We start from the raw sequence: 20,836 nt of genomic DNA, 5'->3' as shown, positions 1-20,836 counted from the left end.
CAGCCCTGACTTCCAGAACATTGCTGGGAAGAAACTTAAATCAGGTGTCCCCCACCCCGAGGCACTTTATCAAAGTGCTGTCAACTGAGCTACTTAAATACTGCAAAAAGCTTGAAGTGCTCAACAATCCAGTCACTCAGGGCTGGTTTCAGGCGTTGAAGGTGACTGCAGAGCTGCCACGGTGCTGCTGCAGATGGAGAAACGCAGTTAAAGTTGTTACCACTCTACAGCTGGAGGGTTTCATGGCTTAAAAAAAACAAAACAAACAAAAAAAACCCCAAACCAAACAATCTCCCCCCAAAAAAACAAACAAAAAAAAAAAAAAAAAAAAAAAAAAAACAAAAAACCAAAAAAAACACAACAAAAAACCAAAAAAAAAAAAACCAACAACACCGAAACACACTCCCCAAACACAGCCCCTCCACACTGTCAGCATGTCAGCAACAAGTCAAACTGTTTGTAGGGAAAAAATGGACTGACTTCTAACACTTTCAATAACTGAGACCCAAGAAAGAGATATTTTCACTAATTTTCCATTCACTGTCCCGGAGTTGAAGCCAAAAAAGTAAATCAAGCAATTTTCCTATCTGGTCTTTTTGAAACAGGTCACTGTGACACCAGTGAGCAGGGAATGAAGCCTTTAAAAGGAAGAGGTAAAACACTGCATTCTTAGCTCCAGCCTGCAGATCACATTTCAGTATTTTCACAGTCTCACAGAGTTGATACCTAAAGTTAATTCCAGAATTTTTTTCTTACAATGTCTGCCCAAGGGATTGATTCCACTGCATTCAGAAAGCACATCTCAAGTGTTTATTGCTTCCAGATTTTGAAAGGAGAAATTACTGTTGTAACTCAGCTGAGTTGTCTTAACAGCTCTGCTAAAACCTCTCTGGTTTTCATCCCAAAGTCTCACTTCAGAATAAACATGTTTCCTGTGTACTAATTCTTCAAGTATACAGAGCCCAAATTCAACTTTTAGGCAGAAAAATACATTTATCGAGGCAGATGAACACAACCCAAACCTTAGATCAGGCTTCTTGAAACACGTGCAACGTATTTGGGACCCTGAGTTACTGCATGTAACACTCCATAACCTTTTTACCCCACTCTCTGCCAAAAATCCAAAGCACCACATTCAGAATTTGCACTAAAAGCACAATTTGATAATCATGACCTACGTCAACTCTGCACTTCTGGTTTTATTGGCTCAAGTTAGCACGGAGGTGACAAGTGACCTCACCGTCCTGGATATGTGAATTATGTCACAGGAGAGGAGCAGCAGCTCACCCAGGTCTGCTCAGGTTAATGAGCAGTGAAGCTGCTGTGGAACACTCAGATCTGAAGGTCTGCACTGCACCAGCCCAGCCTGGACCCAGGGAGCAGAGACACAGAGGTCTGACACTTTTGCCCTGACAGCTTTGGCTCTCAGAAGGCACAGAACTCGAAATTAAAACACAAGAGTCTACCAAGAACACAACTGATTGTGGAATGCAACAACTAAAACACCTGCTTGGGAATGCTGGTTTGGGTCCCAGATCACAGGGATGTGTGAACCAACGTGAGGGAAATGATCAGCAGAGTGTCGTGCCCGAGCCATTCTGGGGGAGCAGGGGAAGTGAGCAGGGTGACAGAACACAGCTGTATTTGGGGAGGGAGCATTCAGCAGGTCAACAGGCCAAGTGACACTGTCTGCATTCAACTCACATCTTCACTGCCGTGTTTCTAAATCTGTGGTTTAGGTATTACATGGATTTTTATCATAACCACTTCCAAGTGCTCCTCATTATGTTTTTCAGTGACAGATTCCACTTGTGTCACACTACACTGGAGCAGCAACGCTCCTGACTCGGCTGGAAACTCAGAGCAGCCCAACTCAGAGCTGTTTTCTGGATTGACTTTCACTCCAGCTGCTCTCATGAATGATTAACACTCAAGGCTCCCACAACTGTGTGTTGCTGGCGCCTTGGACAGCACTCAGCTGGAGGGACAGATGGACAGCAAGCTTTTGGAAGCAATTCTGGCCAAGAACATCCAATGCCAAACCCTCTTTCTGGACTGGCATGGGGAACAGCATGTGGGAAGAACCTCACTTCTGGTTCACATATTCACCACTTGGCAGGGTGCCCTGAACTTGCAACTGGCAAATATTTGGGAGGGGAAGCTTTTCCTGGTGAGAAAGCAACAGGGGACACATCAGTCTGAGGGTGTGAAGATGGCAATCAAGTCTTGTGTTTAGAATTACAACTCTAGGATTAAATAGAAGATTAAATGCAGCATGGCATTAGTGTAGCTTCCAGAAACACAGACAATGGGCTGAGGAACAAAGTTTTAGCCATGTAAAATAATCACTTCCAGAATATCCAATTCTTCTGAAATATTTCTGAATTGCTGGAGGGGGAGGTGTCTCTCCCAGGGAAAAAAACCCAAGGATACAGTATCTTAAACCTGAAGAAACCTCCAAAACTGCCCAGAATTTCCCCAGTGCAATTGAGAAAGGCTCATCTCTTCTGGCACTGTGTTCTACCTCCTCCTGTCTTTGCCAGTGCACAATAATCTGTGCAGATGGAGAGTATTCTCTCACTGCAAAAGCCCCTGAGGACATGGACCCAGAAATGAAGGCTCAAGAAATCCAGGTGGCAGAAAAGATCTTTTTTTTTTCACAGCAATCATAGTTGGGGAAGTAAAAAAGCCTCGTGATGGACAGTCTCTGTCTGAGCTTTTATGCCTTCTGTCCAAAGGACACACACGCCTGAAGTGACTGAATTACTTCAATTAAATGATGATACTGAAATTCTAGTCACAGGGAAAGCAGCAAAAAAAAAAAAAAAAAAGAGAGAGCATGAGAAACCAGAAGTGAAGGTTTCATTTCTTTCTTCAGTGACTTTCAGTAGACATACTGGTGTAATGTATATAATGTGTATAATGGGTATAATCTTTACAATCCTGTTTGTGACCCAGGCAGCAGGGAGGACATTGAGCAAACGGGAAAACAAAAGAAGTCATCTGATGAGTAACTGGCACATTAAACAAAAGAGCTGAGAGCAAATTCCTCTGCACAAAGAAGTGTGTTTAAGGTTGCTGTACAACTCTTACCAAGTGGACTTGTAAAACAAATGGATGCAATTTGCAACAAAATCAAGACAACATAAAATGCATAACAATAATAATTATATCTGCAGGGAAATATATCTGAGGAACCTTCCAACCCTGACAGCTGTGGTTCAGTTGAACTGAGAGGTCACTTGCTGCACAAAACCCTCACACAAATCAGGCTCCAGGGAAGAAAGGGACACCCAGCCATGCTCACCTGCCCAAAAATTACAGTTCTGAGACAATAAAAGAGATACTCTTAGGAGTTTCAGAGATGGAGGGAGTTGCAAAGAAGGCCATTTAAAACAAACAAACAAACAAACAAAACAGGACCTTGGCAATTTGGGGGGTTTTCACTACAAGAGAGCCAAATATACCCTCACAAAAACACAGGAGCTTTCTTCAAAGTCAAGAGGCACTGTGCAAGTGGTGAGCTGTGCTTGTGAGTAATTAATGGCAGGAGTGTCTTAAGGCAACAAGTAAAGTTAGTTAACATTTCAGTAATGAAAATAGTTTTGCTTTAAACAGCAGTAAATGCACTGAAAATGCAGCAGGTTTGAAGTGGAGAGACTGAAGATTCACAGGCACCTTCAATTGATCTGAGTTTCTTCCTTAACTCATGAAGACACAGTTGAGATGATGATGATGATGGTAATGACAACAACAGCTATCAATATTGTCCACATCTTATCATTCTCCCAGAGACTTCTGTGCTCTCTACTCAAAGCCCAATTTCCCTGAAGTTTTCCTCTTCAAGTTGCAAAGGAGTTTTTTCCCCCTTAACTTCCATTTCCAGCAGCAACTGCTCCACAACAGCTTTCCAATTCCGCCCACCAGGCACTCCTTTGGAACAACCAAGTTTCAGGACACCTTCCAAGGAGCCTCCCATTCTCCACAGGGATTTATTTACAAGCACTCCCAGCTTTGCCACTGGTCCCAAAACCGAGCCGTGGTTTCTGCCCCAGGGTCCATTTTCCCTGTTCCCTGAATGCAGTCACCCCCCTGAGCACACAGCTGGGAAGCCTTTAAAAGTGACAATTCCAGCAGAGATGCCAAGGCCCCAAACTGCCCTGTGAGGGACAGCAATTCCACCTAGTGCAGGAAAAGGCTGAGCACTCCCAGTGAGTGACACCAGCACACAAATCCTGAGGTTACGTTCCACCTCCACGGCTTCCTTTGGGGTTGTGAAAGCCCTGCTTCAATCCAGCTCTCCTGAAAAACCTGCACTGGAATTCCAGGGCTTTATTCCACCAGGGCTTTGTGCACAGCAATATGATGTTGAGAGTGAGGAGACACTGTCAACAACCAGAGCACGTTCCAGTCACACAAATCCAGCTGTGACCTTGTCCCGGCGCACTGCAGGGGTGACACTGCCAACACAGCACCTGAACCTAGCCCAGAGAACAAAAACCCACGTTTCTGTGCTTAGGAACTCTGAAACATAAATTTTCAAAAGGTCCCTGCTCCAAACTGAATATTCACACAACGAGAAACCTCCAATAATGAGATGGTTTGCAGAGAAGGTCAGTGGACCACATAACTCAGTCTCCCGTGGAATTCACCTTCCCACACAAGCTGCAAATGTGAATTATACTCAAAACAGTTGTTATTCTATGTTATTCTATGACTTCTACAACTAAAACTAAGATTTTAGACAATACTTAAGTCAGAATGTTACCAAGTAATCAAATTTTAAAAACAGAAGTAGCAAATCCAAGATAATTACTGACTCTATACCTGCTAAAGATAACTAGAAATTTGATTTCTTCTACTAAATAACCAGGCATCCTGATATCTCTCTCAAATTTGTTTCTAAGGAATCTATGATGTTAGATTGGAATAAAGACTGACTTAACCCTTGCAAATAGTTTTTCAATTAAGAACTTTTTTTTTTGCTGTGACTTTGGGGGAGGGTGTTCCTTTTTCTTAAATCAAACTGTGGCAAAAGGTATTTTTCTTACAAAAGTACTTCTGAAAAAACAGGGTATTTTCAACCAGTATATATGGTGTCTTTCACTTATCAGCTTAAGTCTGGATGCACCACACAACTGTTTCTGGTCAAACAATATTTTCTTAGAGATGGGGGGAAAAAACCCCAGGGTTTTCTGACCCAGAGGGTCATTCTGGACAGGGAGCAGGCCAGAATTTTCCTCTGCCTTAGGAACACAATGATTTTAGGTCATACTTTGCAGTTATTTCCTATTTTTGTTGACCATCATCACTGATAAGTAAACAAGTCACCGCTGAAAACAATATTTTAGGACTGCTAATTATTCTCAGCATCACATCCCATTTTGAAACCTTTCCAACAACTGCACAGATTCCTTCACATGTACTCTGGCACCCAGTGTTTGACCTTGCACTCTTTCTTATGAGTGCAAGGGCTTATGAGCCCAGGGTAGGTTTGTTACAGGGATTTCTGTTGCCTTGCTTGATCCAGCCTAAGCCAAGCCTTTAAAAATGGAATTTCCAAAACGAACAGGAGAAAGGTGAATATGCACATTTTTTAGCACTATTATCCACTTCAGGCATGTTTTCTTTCTGTCTAAATGACAGCCCAGCCAAGTGGAAGGAAAGGTAAACCAGGATCCAAACCAGGACAGCACTGACACAGTTGTTAAACCACGAAAAGGCAGAAAACCACTAAAATCTAGGCCATGAAATACCAGCTCAGCTACAGGCACAGAGTTTCTGGAAAGGCAAAAACTCTTGGAAAGTGCAGGAGCTTACAGGTAATGAACCAAACCTCGCTGATTCTCCCCTAGCATTCCCCAAGAGAAATCACAGTACTTCACAGGAACAACCAGGAAGCAAAAGAGTCAACCAGCATGGCTTTACATCAGCTCTCTACACAGTGAGCTTTCCAAATCTGACACCTGTTTACCACTTCTAGCTGTCCCCAGTCAGTGAAACTTAACTTTTAAAATGTTCTTCACTACATTCAACTGTTTATCTGCATCATTTCCAGCCTACCTGACAAATGACCTTGACTACAAACAGCTTTATTTCCTTATTGAATGGAAAATCAAAAACAAACTTCCACATGCCATAAGAGGAAGCTGGCACCCTATTCCTTTCCTATTTGCTGCCCCACAGAGATGACACCATTTCTTATGTCAGCCCAGTATTTCTTACAGACACCTGTAACTTGGCCAGAACCATCTGGAAAAGCTTCACATCCAAGTCCACTCTTGGAGCATTAGTTTTCAACCAACATATCCAAGTGCATCTGCAGAGCAGAAAAATCCAGTCCAGTGTAAAAGCTTTGCTGTCCAACCACCTAAAGCCATTTATGCTCTGGACACACTCATCCAGCCCCACCTGCAAAATGCAGTTTGCAAAACTGCTTCTTGTTTTCCAGCTGTGGATCTCTCACTGCCTGTAACACGCTCAGAGTCAGGAGAATCCTACATGGAAAGTGCTGGGGTTTAAAAATCAAGCAAAATCCAGCTAAGTCAGGTAATTTTCTGACTTCTGGAACACACCACCAGTTCAAATAGAACTTTCAAATAGTAGAACGTTAATAGTTAAAATTCAACCAAGAGCAGAGGCCAAACACCAGTGTCTCTCATTTCAGCACTTATGTACTATAAAAATGCATGAAATTCAATTGCAGCCACTTAGGTTTTCTTATGCCATTACTTCTACCCCATTCCACATTTCTTATGACTGGACAAAACTGAACTGCTTAATCAGCATGTAACATTCCATGCAATAACTTTACAGAAATCCTCACTAACTATGTATTTCTCCATTAACATTCAATTAACACTGTAGAAACTTCAGAAAAATTTCAACCATTTTTGCCATCAAATTGAATAGATTTTTTTCCATCTTATGGTAGCCTACAGCTTCAACTCTGACACCCTGTTCCTTAAGCAAATACATAGCCTCCACAAACTAAACATCACCATTTAGCCTAAATTGATTTGCTCCACATTAACTTCATTATACTAACTCCTATGCCCCTAACAGTATCTCTGGAGAGCACGTGAATAAATTAAAATTAAATTACACTACCACATGAAAAATAACTGTTTACGTGCTGTGGTTATAAAAAAAATATCAAAGTCCTCCTTATTTTCAAAAACTCATTTCTGAATGCTGGGCCTGTGTGCTATGCTGTGAGGATATATTTAGCTGCTGCACTACAGCTCCCATCTCAGGTTACACTGTTTAAGTCTAAAAGGCAATGCATGTGTTCAAAGAGCTGTTAAGAGTAAACATGCAAGTCCTAATGGAAAGTTCATGTGGACTAGGTTAAGCTTTATAGAGATATAAAATTCAGTCATCACATGGCAGGACTTGGACATCTTGTTTGTCACACTTTTCAGCTCTCAAAGGTGCCTGCACTAATTCCTCAGTTTAAGATGGGAAGACATTAATTGCTGTCCCTGTCAGTGAAGAGCCTTTGCACACCAGGCTGAGACAGAAACAGGGACACCACACTCTCAGGGACTCCCAGGTCACAGCTAAGTCCTGTGGTTTCCAAACCCTTCACCCTTGAAAGGGCAACAACCCACACAAACCACAAAAGGAAGAGGATCAGAACTGAGCATTTCTTTTGTGCACCCAGGCTATGAAATCTTTGCCAGCCTCACACAGACCTCAGTACTTTCAGATTGGTTCAGCTGCCTCCATTCCCTGGGTATGGAGAGGCACAACAGTGCCCTTTCCAAAGCAAATATACAGCATTTAAAAGGACCAGCAATGAATGTGCAACCTGGAGGCCAAAGGGTAGAAAACAGCAGGCTGAAGGGGAAAGATACCGAGAAGAATTTGGCAGCAATTCCTCCTCCCACACAGTGCTCATGAAAAGACTGTCTGTGGCTTTCACATTGGATGATAAGAAGCCCGAGAACGGCAGAGCAACCACAGGGGGCTGAACAACCAGGAAACCACCGTTTGTGGCTCTCAAAAACAACTTATGCAAGTGAATCCCCCCCAGAGCTACAGCTTTACCTGCCTCCTCACCACAGCCCCTGCCCAGCTCTCCAATATTCAAGTCACCCACTTGCTGAGCCACGCTCAGAGCTCAGACTCCCAGCTGAACCAGCCTCCCCTGGATGCAGTGGGAAGGAACACAGCCTCTCACTTGTAGCTAAAGGAATGTTAGCAGGGTTAAGCAAATCCTAACCATGTTTAGGTCCCCAGAGAAGAACTGATCTAAACCACGTGCAGGACACCTTTAATTACTACCAAATCCAACGACAGAAAAATCACACCGGGCACAGAGAAGAGTTTACAATATTTGAAAATGGAAAAGAGAAAAAAAGAAACCACTGAAAGCGACAAAAAATGTCAGTTGTCATACTAAGGAAACTTGACCTTTCTGAAGTTGTTCCCTCAGAAGCCTTCTGCAGCAATCAGGCAAGAAGCCAAGCCAGGACATTGAGGCTGCAAAAAAGAGAAAGCTGAGAGCACCCAGATGATGAACAAGCTGAGTGTGCTGCATGTGGAAGCAATAGGGGACACTGAAGGCAACAGCCAGGACCACAACAGTTGCAGGGGTCTGTAGAGGAAGAGGTTTCACAGGCACCTGCAGCATTAACAGAGTGAAAGCATCCAACTGAGACTGAGACACCTCAGCATCTCTCCTTCCACTTAATTCACCTCAAACAAAATTCTTGTTCCAAGACAATCCAAGTAACTTCAGCAATTAAAGGTTTTACATTAGAGCAACAACAGCAAGGAAAATGCAGGTGTTTTTTTCTTTTCCCTCTGCATAAATGGAAATGTGGCTGAACTCCTGCTAAAACAAACAGAAGCTCACAGTAATGAGATCAAGATTCAGATGGAGCCTGACAGTGACAAATCTGTACTGACAAGTTTGCAGACACCTTTCTTTTAACCACATTCCCTGGAGGAAGAGAGACTCTCAGTAAGATCCCCAAATGGTTTGCAAGAGTCAAAGTGAACAGTTAAAAACTAAGGGGAGCACCTCTCACTGGATGTAAACTGAATAAATGTAAATCCCAATAGGTTTTCCATCTGAAGACTGGCTTAGATCCCTCAGTACTTCCAATAAGGAAGAAAAGGCTGCAGACACCTATTTCTTCCTCCTTTTTCTCATTCAGCTCAACCACTGACAGCCATGCACCTTCAGTCCAACAGACCTTCACACTTCTATCTTCATACACTGCACATCACCACATTAGTCACCTTGAAAGTGCAGCATCAAAGCTCAAGCAGTAGAAACATTGGGAGAAGTGCAAAAATGTCAGTGAAATTTGACTACACCATTTTTACACAATCAATGCAAAACTCTCTTGTCAGAAATCATGTATATTGGTTTTCCACAGCACTAATACAGCTTTGGGAGTTTTTTTTTCTATTTACTTTTCTGGCCACCTCTTAAGAGAGCATGTTACCTTGCTGACACCACTCATATGAACTCTAAATATTTGACTGAGCTTAAAGCAAAAGCAGCATGACTGGAAGTACTTTACTTCACAGAAAAAAAACCACCTAAATGCCCAAGAGAGTACCCTAGCCTGTGCTCCCATTTCCTGTGGAATGCACAGATAATTGCACTCAGTCTGATCCCCTGCTGGAACTCTAAGGTGCCTTCATCCTGTCCCATGGCTGGATGTGTGTGAACAGCCATGCAATAAAAGCATGAAGAGAGTGTCTGGCACATGGAGCAAGGAAATGTTGTGGCCAGAGGGATGTCACAGTGCTGGGTAACCCAGGGAGCTGGAACTGCAACAGGCAGAGCAAGAGATAAGCAGGGCTGGGCAGGAGATGGAGCTTTCAGCTCTTCCCAGAGTGCCCTGTCTGGGCTCTGATCAATCACACAGTCACAGATTTGCAGAAGCCAAAAGCAACAACTCACCTTTGAAGAAAAATCAAGCAGATCAATCTTAAGCAATGTGAGCTTAAGAAAAGCAAGCACTTTTAAGCTTCCTGGCTGCAACAAGCTCTCAGTACACCCAGGCAACACCAGCTGAAGTTACACTGCTGGATGAGTGTTCATCTGCTGCTCAGCAACATTTTTCTTCAACTCAGAGACTTACACCTCCTTGATTTTTACTCTACACAGGCCACCTCATGCCAGGGCTTTAACACATCACTGCTGAGCACTTGGCAGCCAGTTTTCTGGTTTGACATTGCCACTAGAACTCCAGGAATGCAGGGAAGGTCAAGAGGAGTGGCCCACCTCTGGAATGCCAGCAAGGCCCCCGTGGGCACTGGGGCTGCAGTAGCAGTGCAGAGCAGTGTGCCAGGTCCTCCACACCTCAGCACTCACTGCACTTCCAAGACACTGCACATGCAAATGCATTAAGATCAAGAACTCAGCTACTGAAGGCAACAGGCTGCCCATGACACAGCATTTATAGTCAGCAAGCTCTTCACTGTGTCCTATACTGGAGGATATTTTCCAGTTTACTGTAGTGATCATTTCCTCCTCCCCAGGCTGTAATCCAACAGGCTTTGTTGCTAATTCTTCCCCAAATCTTTCGGTCCCAAAGTCCAAGAGAGTCATGTCATCATCACTGTATTATCTACTTACCTTTCCCTAGTAAACCAACACTTCTTCTACTCTTCTTGTCACCTAGAATAGTTCTCCTCAGTTCCCAAGCAAAAGAGGGGGGGGGGGAGGAATTTTGTTTCAGATATTCTGGCAACAGGGAATAGTAACAGCATCACAGGAGAAAGACAAACAGGATGCCAATGTACATCCCAGTGATGAGAGCACCTTCTGGAACCAGCTCCTCTGAAGTGCACATAAGCAATTAAAATTCAGTCTGGTATTTAATAATCCAGTTCAAAATCAGAGATATCTAATCACTTGGTGAAAGACAAAATTATTCAAACAGAAAACTCATCACACAACACCTGCACACATAACTGCTTAACAGGAAGCTTTCTTTGTTTTGCATAATTGCTTATTAAATTGCATACTGGATTTTTGAGGTGGTAGCATTTTCAAATGCCCAACTGCAAAATAAAATCAAGATCCCAAGTAAACAAAAGCCACCTCTTCCTCAATTTACACTGAGCTTTCTTGCAAGAACCTTACAAAAGCCTATACTTGTTTGTTTACCCAGGCAGGGAATGCATGTTTTGATGACCAACAACACCCATGGCTGCAATGCAGGGTCTGTTCTAGGTTTAGAGTTTCCTCAGAGTTTCCCAAGACCTTTTAAGGCTCTGCTCACAGCAGCTGTTTGTGAAGTTCCCACCCACCAAAAGAACAGTTGCTGAAATATGGAAAAAATCCTGAGCTGCAGAGGGAGTTTGCAGAGCTGAGCCCTCCTCAGCTGGCTGCTCACACACAGCTAAGGCAGGCACAGAACCCAGGCCCTGGACAGCAACCAAAGCCCAGCTGCCACAGAGCTCTGGGCCCATGGCAAGGTTTGCTCTGCAAGGCTCCAAGGGAGCAAGCATGGGGCACTCCCATGGTTTGGAAACCTCAGAGGTCCTGAGCATTAAACTCCACTAATTCTTCTTTACCTCACGTAATTTCAGGCAGAAGCTTTTCAATATAATGGTGAACACTCCAAGCCAAGAAAGAACAACTTCAACTCTGTTCCCATCTCTTATCTAAATAAGATCTTTCTTTAAAGGACCCTCGATGGAAGGACCCTACAAATCACAGAGTCACGTGAGTAACTCCTTTCAACTATTTCAAATATCACACTCAACAACCTTCTGAACACTGGGAGCTGTTCTACATTTCCTTCTGGTGGCTGCATTTCCAGTTCCTATACACCTCAGGTTCCAGGAAAAGAGCTTTGTTGCAATGATAATATAAGCAGTGATGATATAAAACCAATATTTTCACTATACACTATGTGTAATAACTTGGTACTATAATTCCAGCATTACTTGTTGGCTCCTTATACCTTTGGATTCTATTATTTCATTACCACTAAAATGTTTAAGCTTTCCATCTGTCTCCCCTTATCTATAAAATGCATCTTGTTCATTTATTTAATTTGTCAAAGCAGGTGTTTTGAGCTCAGTATTTCTTTATACATTTTCAAAAGACAACTAACTTCTCATCCATTGGTGTACCAAGATAACAGCTTCTGACACATTCTAAAATGAACCAGCCAGGAATGCTCATCTATTTATTTGAAGTATGGAAAGCACACACAAGAAAAAAATCTTCAGTAGAAAAGAATATTTAAACTGAAGCTCTCTCACAACTCTTTCCTATTCTCAGGAAACAGGTTTTCTCCAGAAGCCAGAGCTCAGAGATGTAAGAAAAATCAGAAAATTCTTCAGATAACAGAGTTGACTGAAAAGACATGTCCTGATTACCAAGATAATTTCCAGAGTCATATAAACTGGATTGTTTTTCTTTGAGAACACTACACAGAAATCTAAGGGGAAAAAAGCAGAGAGGTAGACAACTCTGGAATAACAGAGCAACAGGAACAGGAAGAAGAATTCTGCTAAAATGTGGACAGAAGCAAAAGAAGTGCCAGGCCCTCCTACTTACGAAGAGGTTCAGAGAACGTGAACCAGTGTGCACACAGTTTAACTAAAATGCTTACCATTTAATACCTGATTTAACTGTGCATTTTTTTAATACTAAAACAAGAACCAATGCCTTGCCCTTAACTTCAGGAGAAATAATTCAAGACCCTGTTCTGAGCGGTCTTTCCCTACTGCCAGAAAAGGCAAAGGAACATCCAGTCTGCACAATTTCTTACAAGCTTTACATTTCCTGAAATATGAATTGACACAACTTTCCAAAACTCATAACACTGAAGTTTTCCTTATCATGCTGCCTAAGCCAGCTCTGCAGCTCAGAGTGCAAGTTATTACAGCAACCCTGAGCAGCTCTCACCAAATTCCATTTGCCTCAGAAAAAAAGAACCTTTAGAACAGTTTTTGAACCACGAGCCCCTTTTAATGCCCTTCATTAGGACAGTCATGAAAACACTAAACCAAAAGTAGCACATTTTGTAGCCACAACAGCCAGTCAGCCACACACAGACCCAGAGCCCAGGGCTGGAAGGAGCTGAATGACACTGGGGACATTCCTGGAGCTCCACGTGAACACCAGTCAAGGACACTGGGGCAGCACTGGGGGCTGAAAGCACCAGCCCCACCTGTGAAAAGAATGTTTCAACTGCAACTTTAGCGTTGCTCAGATCACCCCTTGCAAGCCAAAAAGCCCAAAAGTGACTTGGGAAGCTCTGCCTGAGGAGCAGCTTTATTGTTGGACTGACATCACAGTGGAGGTTGGCTGGCTTTGGGTCTGGCAGGGTGAACATTCCTCCTCTCCAGGAGAGGCCAGTTTATTATCTTTTCCTCCTCCCTAAAAGCAGTTTCCTTTTCCTTAAAAAAGAAAAACCAAACAAAACGAAAAAAAACCCCAAAACCCCAAACCAACAACCCAAAAAACACCCCCACCAAAAAAAAAAAAAAAATCCAAAAAACCAACCAACCGAACAAAAAAAACCCCCAAATCCAAAACAAACCAATAAAAAAACAAGCCCACAATACAACATAAAATTAGCATATAATTAAGACTTGTCACAGCCTATTTAAAAAAAAAAAAACAATCAAACCAGGGGCTTGTAAGAGTTAATCAACAAATATACACAGCGAGGGAAGGAAAGAAAACAAAGAGAGTAAGTAAAAAATTATTTTTTTTTCCTAGTATTTTCCCAGTTTTCCTGTGTGTAACAGAAGAGCCCAACCTCCCTGGGAACAGCTGTGATCACTGATGTATATACACATAGAAACAGCCCCCAACCTGAGCCATAAGGATCTGCAGGGCAGTGAGCAGCTGAAACAATCCTTAAGGGTGAAAATTCCAGATAAGTCTGAGTGTTTGCACTTCAACATCAAGTCAGTATCAACCTCAAGTTAGTACTCAAACAATTAAATGTAACTGATACTAAGAATCCACTGTGTTGGCACAAGAAAGCCACGCCAGTGGAGACAGGAATGTCAGTGGGAGAAGAAAATGAATTTTATTTGCACTTAAATTCTTGTGCCTGAAAACAGCCTCAAACAAAATATTGGGGAAGCTAAGGTGCCATGCCAATCTGCATTAAAAAAAGGAAAAAAATAAGCTAAAGAAAAAAAATAAAGTCAAAACACTTGTCCATGATGAAGAAACCCTGGTTTTCAGAGCAGGACAACTGAGGAAGACATCAAGAGATTCTCTCCAAAGGGGGTGTGCAGTTTCCCATCACATCTGAACCACATTTTGACTGAAGTGTTTTCATGCTTCTGCCTCCAGTCATAGTAAATTGAGGTGATGATAAAAAAAAACATTCTAGCATTTCCCATTTCTCAGTTGTGACAGCACGAAATCCTTGCAACAAAACCAGGTTTTGCTGTTCAGGTGTTTCTCTACAACCTCAGTGCAGTGAGACAGGGGTTTGCAACACTGTGGAGTGGCACTCCCAGGAAGGAGCACCTAAGGAATTGCTCTAAACAAACACTTCTTGTTTTCAGTGCTCTTGCCAGAACATTCATTTCAGCAACCATTCTCTTCTTTCCATTCCTCTGCAGATAACACCACTTCCTCCAGGGCAGTTGTTCAAATATGATATTCCCAGTCTTATCCATTATTTGCAACAACAACACAACACAAAGCAGCAAAGGCACCCAACTAGTCCCCAGGAGCTGCTCTGATCAGGGACCTCAGAGGGCTGAAATAAGAGAGATGAAACAATACATTCAGAAAACACACTCTGGGGATGACACACTTTGCATGTGCCTAAATCTTTCACTGTCTGCCAAAGCTCCAGCTCCAGAGGTGGCCAGAGGGGAACCAGCAAAGAACAAAGGGAACAGAACTTTGAGCATGAAATCAGTGAGGAAATCAGCTGCTCCAGTACTGCAGTTCCTGCAGCCAGCTCAGGCATCTGGGCAGAAATGCCACCCAACAGGACACTCCCTGGGCATTTAGAAAGAATTCTGCTTGGACAACGTGACCTGTTTCCAAACTAGGCAACAAAATACACTACAACCCAAATCTCTCTGGGCATTTGTCATGTACCAGCACTAACAAAATAACTCCTGTGAATAATTCACAAGCCAAGAACACTGACACGAGGGGAACACCACAGATACACGGTGTCCTGTCAGAGAGCAAAGCTCCCAGCAGCAAACTCCAGACTGCCAAGTTAAATCTGATCACAGTTAGTTACTTTGACTGCTTTACATTCTCCCTCCTCCTGTTGATAGAACTTTATAGGTTAGGCAGTCAAATATTTTCCCTAAGGCTGTAAGACCATAAAAAAAAGATACATGCATTTTATTAACAATATTTTCTCCTCCTTTTTACGTTTAATATGTTCAGGGATGCAGGTGACCAATGCAGTTTTAAGGCAGCAGGGCCTAAACTTTGATTACTGATCAGCTGCACATAATAAACACTACAGGCTAAGTGCCACAAAATTAATGCCACTTGTTTTGCAAGGCTTCTTAAAGCACACACAACACCACACTGAGCAGTACCATCTGTTTGTGAGGTGTGGAGAACTTGAAATGACAGTAAAATATTCCCCCATATTGTACCTCCTGTTTCCTTCCTGCCAACTCGGGATCTTAGAACACTGAACAGGTCAACAGGACAGTCTGGCAGCAGCAAGATGAGATGTCAAGTCACATCAGAGGATTCTTTGGGGGGAGCTGGGAGGAGAAAAACACTTCAAACCTTTTACCTAAGCAAAGGGGGAGTGAAAGCAACAGCATGTTGTGACACCACTCTTCAGAAGGACAGACACGTCAAGGGGAAGGACAGAAAACCCCAACAACTGGAGGTGTGGCAGCAAAGCCAGCCCTGCTGCAGGGCTGCACAGGGAGGCTCACAACAAACCAGTGCAGCTCAGATTGCAGAGCTGAGCTGCACTGACCTGACAGCAGCAACTGCTCCCCAAACACACAGGAGCTACAGCAAACTCCAGGGTTTGATCAGTGCTCCCACGAGAGCTCGGGCTGCAGGAAAAGGAAACTGTTGAGAGATTTGCAGCATCACTATTTCTATCACCCAGCACTTGTTGGTTAAATTGGATAGACAAGATATCTTAATTTGAGATATCTGTGATAAAATACTATGGCAAACCAGTGACTCTTCAAGCATCTAGTTGTCCGTGAATCCAGTTTCTCTTTAAATGCCAAAGCCATTTGACCTCACTGACATCTGTGAACCTGAAGGGCACAGTCTGAGGCTGTCAAAAATTACAGTATTTTGGCAAAATCCTAACAAAGTACCTTTAGTAACATGTTTTACAAACTCCTAAAAATCCCACATTTTATTCTCATGCAACTCATCCATTCAACATTGGCATATTCAGGCTAAAACATTTCACAGCAAACTAAGCAAAAAAAATTACAGTAGAGCCAGTAAAGGAGTGAATATTGCAGTCCAAAACAAAGATTTTTTAGTCTATGTGAATGTTAGAACATTGGTGCTAAAATGTTAATCTGGGAAGAAATGCACCATCTACAACTAAAGTGCTTCTTCCTGAGCCTCCTCTCCCTTTCAAATCACTAAAATTCACATTACATGAGTCTAACAAATAACTTCTATTTTAATACTTGCCCTTGGAATGTTCAACATGCTCACAAAACTAATTACAATGTTTAGACAGAACTTAGAAGCTGCTGATGGTGTTATCCATCAGTGATGCAAACACACAACATAGATACACAAAAACACACTGTACCTTTTACTTCTGACTGGTTTCATTACTCCCAACCTCAGTAATGAACATGCCACTCCATTATGCTCTCAGAGGTTCCAAGGATTAGTTGACAAGTGGTTAGCTTTCCACAAAAAAATATATATATCCAGGAAATGAAGTCATTTGTTGTTCTTGAAGCTACAGCAGCTTTCATTGCTGTTCACTGGAGCACTGCTGCTCATCTCTGCACTAACACTGCATTAAAAATACAACATTTTCAAGAAATTCAGGGCACGAGCACCTGCCCTCCAATGCAGAAGGGGATCAGTGTTTGCTATTCTACACCTACTCAGGGTAATGTACAAAACTTATCAAAAGTAATGTACAATATTAGATTTTTTTCCCTTCAATTAAAAAAAACCACTGAAACAGCTTTTCTTCAGTTTGAGGGCTCAGTAGAAGGAGGTACTTCATAAACATGTACAGGCATGTTTTAAGTCATTTCATCTCAAGGGTTTACAGATAAGGGCAATGATAATTTTATTGAAGAAAACTGAAGGCGTGCCAGAAATGATTGGGGATCCAATCCAAACCTGTACTGTAATCTATTCTTAGGTGACTTCCTTACCTAAAGTCCTTACTGGAATCACCAGACAGAACCTTACTTTATGTCTACAGTCCAGTTACACATTGCTGGCCTGTCAGAGACATCGGTGAAACAGGACCTCAGGACATCAGATGTTGAATTCTGAGGCCTCAGCAGTACCAGTGTGACACTTCAGCAATCCAGAGGATGAGAACTTTGGAGAACACACCACAGCCAGCACTGCTGGAGCACTGGGTCAACTCACTGCACTCTTGGGGATTATTTACAAGACCAGCTGTTCCCTAAATGATCTCTGTATTCCATGATCTCTGTATTTTTAAGATACAGAATGCAGTATTATGCTACAAAACTCCACAGTGAATATTTAGAGATGCCTTCTGTGTACGTAGTGCCCCACACAGATCTGGGAACAGCAAGGACTTGCAGTCTTTCTGCACTTAAATATTAGCAGCAGGCTCTGAACTGTGCTGAAAGATTATTCAGATCCTTTTCTATGGCATTTGGGTTGATGTCCAAGTCCTTACAGTCCTACTGCTCAGACCCAGCTTTCAAATGGTTACATATTCAGAGCAAGAAAATGCTGCCAAGGTACTGAATGTCGATAAGCCAGTCACTCAAAAATCCTTAGATCAGTCTCACTGAAGTACATACAGATGGAGAGCACAAAACTGATTTCATTTACATGCAGCTGAGTTAATTACACTCCACACTTCTTCCCAGACTGATATTTATACAAATAGCCTGACCCGTTGCTGTTTTCTTCAATAATAAAAATAAAAAAAAATAGCTGATGGTGGTTAATACCTCTAAATTTTATGACATAAATTCACTCCAAATTCTCCTTGTCTCAAGAGCTGAGCATTGAAAAAACCACAACTGTCTCTGAATCTCAACAACTGAAGGTACAGCCACCACTCATAACCTACTTGTGTCAATCACAGAGAGGCTGAACCAGGGAAATGTGGTTTGTCTGACATGGAAAGGATTGACAAGAGTCTATGCCCAGCTCATGTTTTTCAAACTAATTCAACCTTCTCCCCCAGTTTTGTTGTCTTGATTTGGGAAATGACATAAATCTACTGCCAATGTCAAATCCATTTAATCAGTGCTTTAATTAAGTCAGAAGCCAAGCTTAGCTTCCTTTTCCCTTCAAAACTAAGTTATAGTGATGTACAAAATAATGGTGTATCACTAATTCTGCTCTTCCTTACACATAACAGAATTTTTTACACTCTGTTAAAGGAGCTGGTTTTTCATCCAATCCATGAGAAACCACTGAATTAGGAACCACACTGTCCCAGTGGCACTACTTTCAAGATCAAGGATCAACCATATGATGGCATTTTAAATGATCAAGGGCTTCCTCCCAACACACCAGCACTCCCTGCACTGCCAAGCTGGAGATAAAACCAGTCTGACTCACGGGTGGAGCTGCAAACTGGACACCAGGATAAACCTGCATTTGACCAAAGATGTATTTTTAATAAGACAACTGATGAGCTAGTGAGCTCACAATATAGGTAATTAAATGGTTGAGAAGACTTAGCACTCCTAATATTAAATTAGAGTATATTTTTACTAACACTTTATATGAAAGATCTTTAAAAAACTGTTGAAATGCTGCCTTAAAGAAAGAACACACACCAAAATGTTACTAGTTACTTTACCATGTATTTCAAGTGCTGTGCTTCCATAATAGCTACAGTACAAGAACCACAGCCTTAAAAGAGAAAGCCTCATGAACAAAGAAATTGTGTTGTCCTTTCAAGCCATCATATGCACAAGTTTTATTTTCCTCACATATTTCAGTAGTGTTTCACCATTAGCAGCTTCTCATGATTCAACAGAGCCCAAAATGATGCATGAGGGACACAGAACAGCACATGGGCACTGCTTCAGTACATGTTATGGCATCTCTAATTCCACTAATTTAAAAAAAAAAATTAAAAAGAAAAAAAAAAAAAGCATTTGTATCCCAGCAGCTTTCCCTGCTCCTGAGCTCGAGTGCACAGTTTTTGGCACGTGACTGTATCTGTTGCAGCAAGTCAAAGTGCACTGTGAGACGTGGCTTCAGCCAAAATAGCCAGCCATGAATGGGGGCTGGCAGCAGGGGAATCCCCTTCCTTTGCACTGCTATTTATAGCTGAAGGCAAGTAAGGTCATTTCCAATCCAACACCCGGCTCTTAAAGCAACTTTTGTGCAGGGAAGGGGGAAAAAGTGAAAGGTACAAGTATTCCAAACACAACACTCTAAAGGAAGGCACTGGAAAGCTTCATCAGCCAGCAAGACACACTTTGACCATTTCTACAACACAAAATAATCAAAGTCAACCTCCAGTGTCCTGTGTGTAACTTATTTTAATGTGTGTCCTGTGTGTAACTTATTTTAATGCCAAACACAGCAAACTTGGAAGTATCTGGCAGTGAAATGAGCAGTAAACAAGGAAAACTAATATTAGCTTTTCCACAGCTCTCAGCTGAGGGAAAGAATAGATTTTGTATCGCTTGGGCTCATCTGAAAATCTGTTTTGTCTACAAGTGTGCTCCAAGAAGCAGAGCTCAACCTTTGGAAACAAGCTCTTACAAATGGAATCTCCATCTTCTAGCTCAGCCCAAAAAGAGTGTGCAAGATGAAGTACACTGTTATCTGCTTCCCCACAACAAACACACCAAAGCACACGGCTGACTGAGACTCTTGTCTCACTGTCAGGCAGAATCCATCCTAACATTGTCTAACTGATTAAAATTGAAAATAATGACCATAAGAATGCTTTTCATTTTGAAGGCTGAGGAGAGGAACACTGGAAGTCAACCAAGTCAATACACTGCCCAACTGTTTTTCTGCCCCATCTCCATCAAGCAGATGGATGTTGTACCACAGTCCATTTATGCTCCTATTTGGTGGGAAAACTGCTGGGTGGTCAGCACTGCAGTCAATCACATCAGGAAGCTGGTTTGTAGATGGTTCTGCACACGGGAGACTGGTCAGGAATTCTTCCCAGCCACAACAACCAGCAGAGTTCTGCACTGCCTTTGATCACCTGGAGCAGGAAGCAGCCTCTGGAACCCTGTTCACCACAGTCCTTCACACAGAGCACTGAGCAGAACTCTGTTCTTGAAAGTTGGCACAAAAAGTTTCACTCCCTCTGGTGAGAGGTTATCACAAACTGTTACCAACAACAAATCAATACAATTTCCTTTGAAATGAAACAGAAGCAAAACATACCTGAAATTATACTGCTCATGAGATTGCCTTTAAAACACAGCTCAAAAAGTGGAGCTCAGGTTAAGGGACCATGAAGATTTACTAGTTGAACTGACATCCTCTTGGGAGGAGTTAACATGCCCCAAGTCTTTCAAAAACTGCATTTGAGAAAAAGATGCCAAGTCACAGCCATTCACCCAACATCAGCATCTCCAGCTTCCCCACACTGCAGGGGTTACATCCACAGCAAGGTCACACCCCTCACTAGTCTGAAAACCCTAAATCCCTCCCCTTAATGTGATGGTGTGACAGCAGCATTTATGCAAGATT

The 20,836-nt window shown here is 42.3% G+C and overlaps 1 protein-coding gene and 1 long non-coding RNA gene across 5 annotated transcripts in view; one reads left to right on the top strand and one right to left on the bottom strand.

Moving 5' to 3' along the window:
• Positions 1 to 20,836, bottom strand: part of TLN2 (talin 2) — a 158,036-nt gene that overhangs the window by 121,381 nt on the left and 15,819 nt on the right. The gene's annotated exons all lie outside the window — the stretch shown is intronic.
• On the top strand, positions 10,694 to 12,603 carry LOC135420661 (uncharacterized). Its single transcript, XR_010433660.1, has 2 exons — positions 10,694 to 11,698; positions 12,263 to 12,603. It is a non-coding gene; the product is annotated as an uncharacterized LOC135420661 (long non-coding RNA).

Source organism: Pseudopipra pipra, chromosome 12 (assembly GCF_036250125.1).
Source record: "Pseudopipra pipra isolate bDixPip1 chromosome 12, bDixPip1.hap1, whole genome shotgun sequence".
Taxonomy (NCBI): domain Eukaryota; kingdom Metazoa; phylum Chordata; class Aves; order Passeriformes; family Pipridae; genus Pseudopipra; species Pseudopipra pipra.
This window is presented reverse-complemented; position numbering and strand designations above follow the sequence as displayed.